Here is a 6,000-nt window from a genome sequence, read left to right as displayed (position 1 = left end):
AGAAGCAAGTATTTAAATTTTAATTGTTTCTTTTTGTGTTGACTCCATATTTCTAAGTGAATGATTTTAAATACTGTTCTAATTTTTGGTTTTATATATTATGCACTAACCTCCTACTACTGAAGACAATAGACTAACCCCTATATCCTTCATTTTTACCCTGGACACACCTTCCCACCATAACACTTCCTTTTCCCTCATTCTCCCATATAGTTTTATCATGATTTTTTAGTTAACTCAATTTATAGTATTTAAATCATTAATGGCTAATTCATTATGAGTGTTATGATTACGCTTCCTTTTGACCATTTTTCTCTCTGAAGTTAGTAACTGCCTCATGTTTCATATGCTGTTTTCTACATACCTGAAAATAAGTTGTTTTAAATACTCCACCATAAATGTAAATCTCAGTGTCTATAGACCCACAGGGTAATTGATCTGTTTCATTAGCATTTTTCTGTATACACTCTCCCTTCCTGGAGCCTTATATTCTCCTATTCCAGTTAGGACTGGTTACACTCTAGGCCTTCAGGGATCTTAATTCACTATTCTCAGGGAATTCACTTACTTAAGTATTCACTATTGATATGGTTTGGCAGTGTCCCCACCAAATTTCATCTTGAATTGTAGCTACCATCATTCCCACATGTTGTGGGAGGGAACCACTGGGAGATAATTGAATCATGGGGGCGTGTTCCCCCATACTTTGCTTGTGGTAATGAATAAGTCTCACCAGATCTGATGATTTTATAAGTGGTTTTCCCTTTTGCTTGGCTCTCAATCTCTTGTCTGCCGCCATGTAAGATGTGCATTTTGCCTTCCACCATGATTCTGAGGCCTCCCCAACCATGTGGAACTGTGAGTCCATTAAACCTCTTTTTCTTCATAAATTACTCAGTCTTGGTTATGTCTTTTTTAGCAATGTGAGAACATACTAATACAACTACCTTCTCAGACAATTAGCTGTGTCCCCAGACATGTTCAGCTGAAAGCACTTATAATTCTTGAGACTTACTGGGGTTCTACAAAGAGAATCAAATTTTTTCTAAGCTTCCAATTCCGTCAGTCAGGTTTTCACTTTCCGGAGGCTGCTAAGTCATTTATTGCTTGTCTAGCTGGTTTCTAACATTTAAAAAAAGATCCAATTTCTCTCATATTATTTTTGAATTTTTGGATTTATGACTTTCTCCCAGACCCTTTATAGTCATTTAGTTGGGTTTCATGAGGAAATAGATGTGTTTAATCCACCAAGATTAGCCATTATTTGAAAATTATATTTTTATAAGTGTTTTTCTTACCAGTTCATTGTATCTCTGAGGACAGATAATGTATCTTATTTATCTTTTTGATTTCAACATTTCTCGATGTCTGACACCAGGTAGGAACATTTCTGTTGAATGCTATTGGGTGGGTAAAATAGAAACAATGCAGAGAATGGATGTAGGTGGCACATCAGTCAGCAGTGAACTGAGATACAGTATCAGAGAAAATTATATTCCAATCTCAGCTAAAGAGATTGGTAAAAGCCTTAGAGATATCTGGAATAAAAGATTAGAACAGAGGGAAAATGTGAAAACAAATATATTAGGAAGTAGGAGTCATGTAAAGTTGAGGTGATAGATCTAAGCACTGTAATTCCTCATTTTGAATCTAGAAAAAATATTATTTTGTATCCTTTTAATAAAAATATTTTTCCAGTGCCTATATAATTCTAAATTAAAAGCACAAAATGTTTTTTTTTTCCCATATGGGTTTCCTTTGTGCTTAAGAAATGGTTCTTCAAATAGTACATATGTAGCAAAGAAAGGTATTATTCTTAAGAAAACACTCTTAAAATTCTTAACACTTAACCTCAGATACTGGTGCCTATGTATATTAATATGCAAAATAAATGCCAGTGTCCCCTAAGGACAGGGTCTGTTTAATGACAATAGCCCAACTCGTCTATGCTGACACCAAAGTAGTGTATACAAATCACATTCTTCTCTTCTTTATCATTACAAGATCTCTTAGCTCTGACCGATTTACTGCTCTGCAACCATTTTTGCCAACTAATGAAATTAAGTTTTAATCTGAAACTCTTAGAAAATGACTTACAGCCAATCAAGTCAGTCAAATTGAACAAATATATAAGTTATCAAAGGAAACAAAAGCTTTCTTTTTTTTATTTCATCACATGCCTTCTAAAGGCCCACAATTATAGAGATGTCTAATCTCACTTCCCTTGAACATTGAGTTTCACAGAGGATAATAATCACCAACTATCTCTGACAAGTAATTTCCCCAACATTTTCATTTTATCAAGTGTCCTAAAGTCATGTTTCTAATACACTGGATTTTATCTTGTGAATTTGACGCAGTTAAAATAAATTCCACAAAAAGCTAAAAAAATGCCAGTAGTTATTCAAAACCAACTTTAGTGTTTTGATATATTTTTTACAGTCTCTCCTTTGAATTATGAACACAGATTCCTTAGCTATTCCAGGCTACCTGTACTATATTCAGAAATCCAAGCAAATACTATTCTCCAGCAGTCACTCATTATAATTTGCTTTAATGAAACAGTGGATGAATTAAAACTATGTTATAAACATTTTGATAGGCCAACGGACTTTGATTCAACAAGATTATGGCTCTTGTTATGGTTTCTAGGAAAAAAGTATTAAAACCATAAGATTAAGAGCTAAGAGGGAGCACAGATGATCAATGATACTAAGGGAAAACCAGGACACAGAGAATACATGAAGTCTCCTCACATGTGCAAGAAATATTTACTGTGAAGAATGTCTGAGAAAGAAAGTGGCTGAAGACAGTAAGGTACATCGCTGGGAGTGAGATGATCCAAGTTTTAATCTCAACTCAGAAACTAAACTCAATGTGATGTAGAGTAATATTTGTTTCTTCATCCTCAGAGTTAGAATAGGTACGTTCTAAGGACCAGCCGGCCTGATCTCCAGTGATTCTACACCTGGTTCGTTCTTCCCATCTGATTATCTCATTGCCAATATGAACCAGCTTTTTTAAGCACCACCCTTGCCATAAATACTGCCTACCATGTGTATCTCATCACTACCACATCTCATGAGTATTTTTCTTCCAATATGAGGATATTAATTCACAAATCCCAGGCCTTGAGATATACTGAGCTCTATGGAACATGCTGGCACTCTTAAAATGGAAGAGTTTGAGTTGACCTGTGTACAGCATAGCAACACACATAGGCAGAACTCCAGGGCTGAAAGACCTAACATCTCAACCAGTGTCTACTGTAACAAGGGAGTGTGACTGGTGCCTGAACCTTTAACCTCCAACATTTTAAATACTTCATTTCACCCCCTTCTTGTTTGCATAGTTTCTGAAAAGAAGACTAATGTAATATTTATCCTTGTTCCTCTCTAGTTAAGTTTCCTTTTCTCCTTTATTGCTTCTTTCAAGATTTTCTCTTTGATTTTCTGTTTTTGAATATTATATACCCATGTATAGATGTTTTACTCTTTACTATGCATGGTATTTTCTGAGCTTCCTGGATTTGTGATTTGGCATCTGTTACTAATTTTGGAAAAATCTCAGTCATTATTTAAACTTCAAATATTTCTTCTCTTCCTTTCTTTCTTGTTTCTTTTTATGGTATTTCCATTATGTGTAATGTTATTCTTTTTGTAGTTGTCCTGCACTTTGGGGTTATTCTGTTCTTTTTTTTTCCATTTTTTTTCCCTTTGCTCTTCAGTTTCGGAAGTTTTTATTGACGTATCTTCAAGCTCACTGACTCTTTCCTCTGACATGCCTAGTATACTGATGAAATTATCAAAAACATTTTTAAAATTTTTATTACTGTATTTTACATTTCTAGCATTACCTTTTCATTCTTTCCTAGAAATTTCTTCTCTCTGCTTATCATATCTATTTATTCATGTATGTTGTATGCTTTTCCTGTTATAGTCCTTATAATATTAATAATGGTTATTTTACATTTCTGATCCGATAATTCCAAAATCTCTGCCGCATTTAAATCTTGTTCTGTTGCTTGCTTTGTTTCTTCACACTTTGTCTTTTACCTTTTAACATACATTGTAATTTTTTTTTGATAGCTGGACATAAAAGGAAGTAAAGTAAATAGGCCTTTTATGTAAGGTATTATGTTTATCTGGCTAGAAGTTAGGCTGCATTTATTGTTTGTTGTAGCTATTTGGGTCAAAGGCTGAAATGTCCTGTAATGTCCTTGTTTTGGTCTCCCCTATTATTATTGGATCTCCCTAGACACCACTTCTTAAATAGGGTCTGAGGTTTACAGTTCATTCACTGTAATCTCCTGTTATCATACAGGATCCTGATTCATCTGATGGTAGTGTAGAGTGAGGGGAAACATCCTCTAGTATCACAATTAGGTCTCAGCCTTTTAGCAACTTGTGCTCCTCAGTTATCAACTTCACAAATGCTTCTTAGCCCCTACCTGAACTTAAGTCAGGCAGGATACGAGAGAGAGAGATGTAGCTGAATATTCAATTTCCCCACGTGGAAGGATAGAGGAAGGTGGAGTTGTGTATTGACCTTTTCCAAGACTGATTAGGTTTTGGTATTATCCAAATCAATCAGAATCAATCAGAATCTGAAAAAATAGTTTCCCTTGAGGGAAGACTTTTTTTGTTAAAGACAACAGAATGCCCTGGAGTATTTAAAAAATGGTTATATTACCTTCCTTAATCAGAAGCACAAGATTTTTCTCTGTTCTTTACACTAAATACCTGCTAGGACACTTTGAGGTAAAAGCCATGCAAGTGTTTGACCTCTCCCTAGGACTGGGCCTCATGGAGTTTCAGCTCCCAAGTTAGTCCACATTGAACATCCAGCAGTTCATTGGTTATAATTGATGTGTTCCTATTGTGGTTCTGCTCCTGGTAAGCTGGGAAGCTCTGTTTGGGCCTTCCTGTCCAAATTTTGGGACAAAAATTCAAGTCTGCATAATAACCAACTGACAACATGATGGCAAGATCAAACCTGCACATATCAATATTAACCTTGAATATGAATGGGATAAATGCACCAATTAAAAGGTACAAAGTGGCAAATTGGATAAAGAGGCAAGACCCAACTATATGTTGTCCACAGAAGATCCATTTCACACGAAATGACACCCATCAACTTAAAGTAAAGGGATGGAGAAAAATCTACCAAGCAAAAGAAAACAGAAAAATGAAGCAGTTGCTATTCTAATTTCAAACAAAACAGATTTTAACAATGATTTTAAAAGATAAAGAAGGGCATTATATAATGGTAAAAGTTCAATTCAACAAGAAGACCTAACTGTCATAAATACATATGCATCAAACCCCGGAGCACCCAGATTCACAAAGGAAATTCTTAGATACATATGAAGAGATTTAGATAACCACACAATAATAGCAGGAGACTTTGACACCCCACTGGTAGTATTAGACAGATCATAGAGGCAAAAAAACTAATAAAGATATTCAGGATCTGAACTCAACATTTCACCAAATGGGTTTAGCAGACTACTACAGAACTCTCCACCCCCAAACAGCAGAATAAACATTCTTCTCATGTGCACATGGTACATACTCTAAAATCAACCATGCAACCGGGCATAAAACAATCCTCAGCAGTTAAAAAAAATCATACCAAACACACTGTCAGACCACAGTGCAATAAAAACTGAAATAAATACCAAGAATATCTTTCAAAACTACATAGTTAAATGGAAATTAAACAATCTGTTCCTGAATGACTGTTGCGTAAACAATGAAATTCAGTCAGAAATCAAGAAATTCTTTGAAACTAATGAGAACAAAGATATAACATACGAGAATCTCTGGGACATAGCTAGAGCAGCATTAAGAGGAAAATGTATAGTGCTAAATGCCCAAATCAAAAAGTTAGAAAGATCTCAAATTAATAACCTAACATCACACACAGAGGACCTACAGAAACAAAAGCCAACAAACCCCAAAGCTAGCAGAAGACAAGAAGTAACCAGTACCAGAG

This window comes from Gorilla gorilla, chromosome 9 (assembly GCF_029281585.2).
Source record: "Gorilla gorilla gorilla isolate KB3781 chromosome 9, NHGRI_mGorGor1-v2.1_pri, whole genome shotgun sequence".
Lineage (NCBI taxonomy): Eukaryota > Metazoa > Chordata > Mammalia > Primates > Hominidae > Gorilla > Gorilla gorilla.
The sequence above is the reverse complement of the archived record's forward strand: the minus strand, read 5'-3'. Positions refer to the sequence as shown.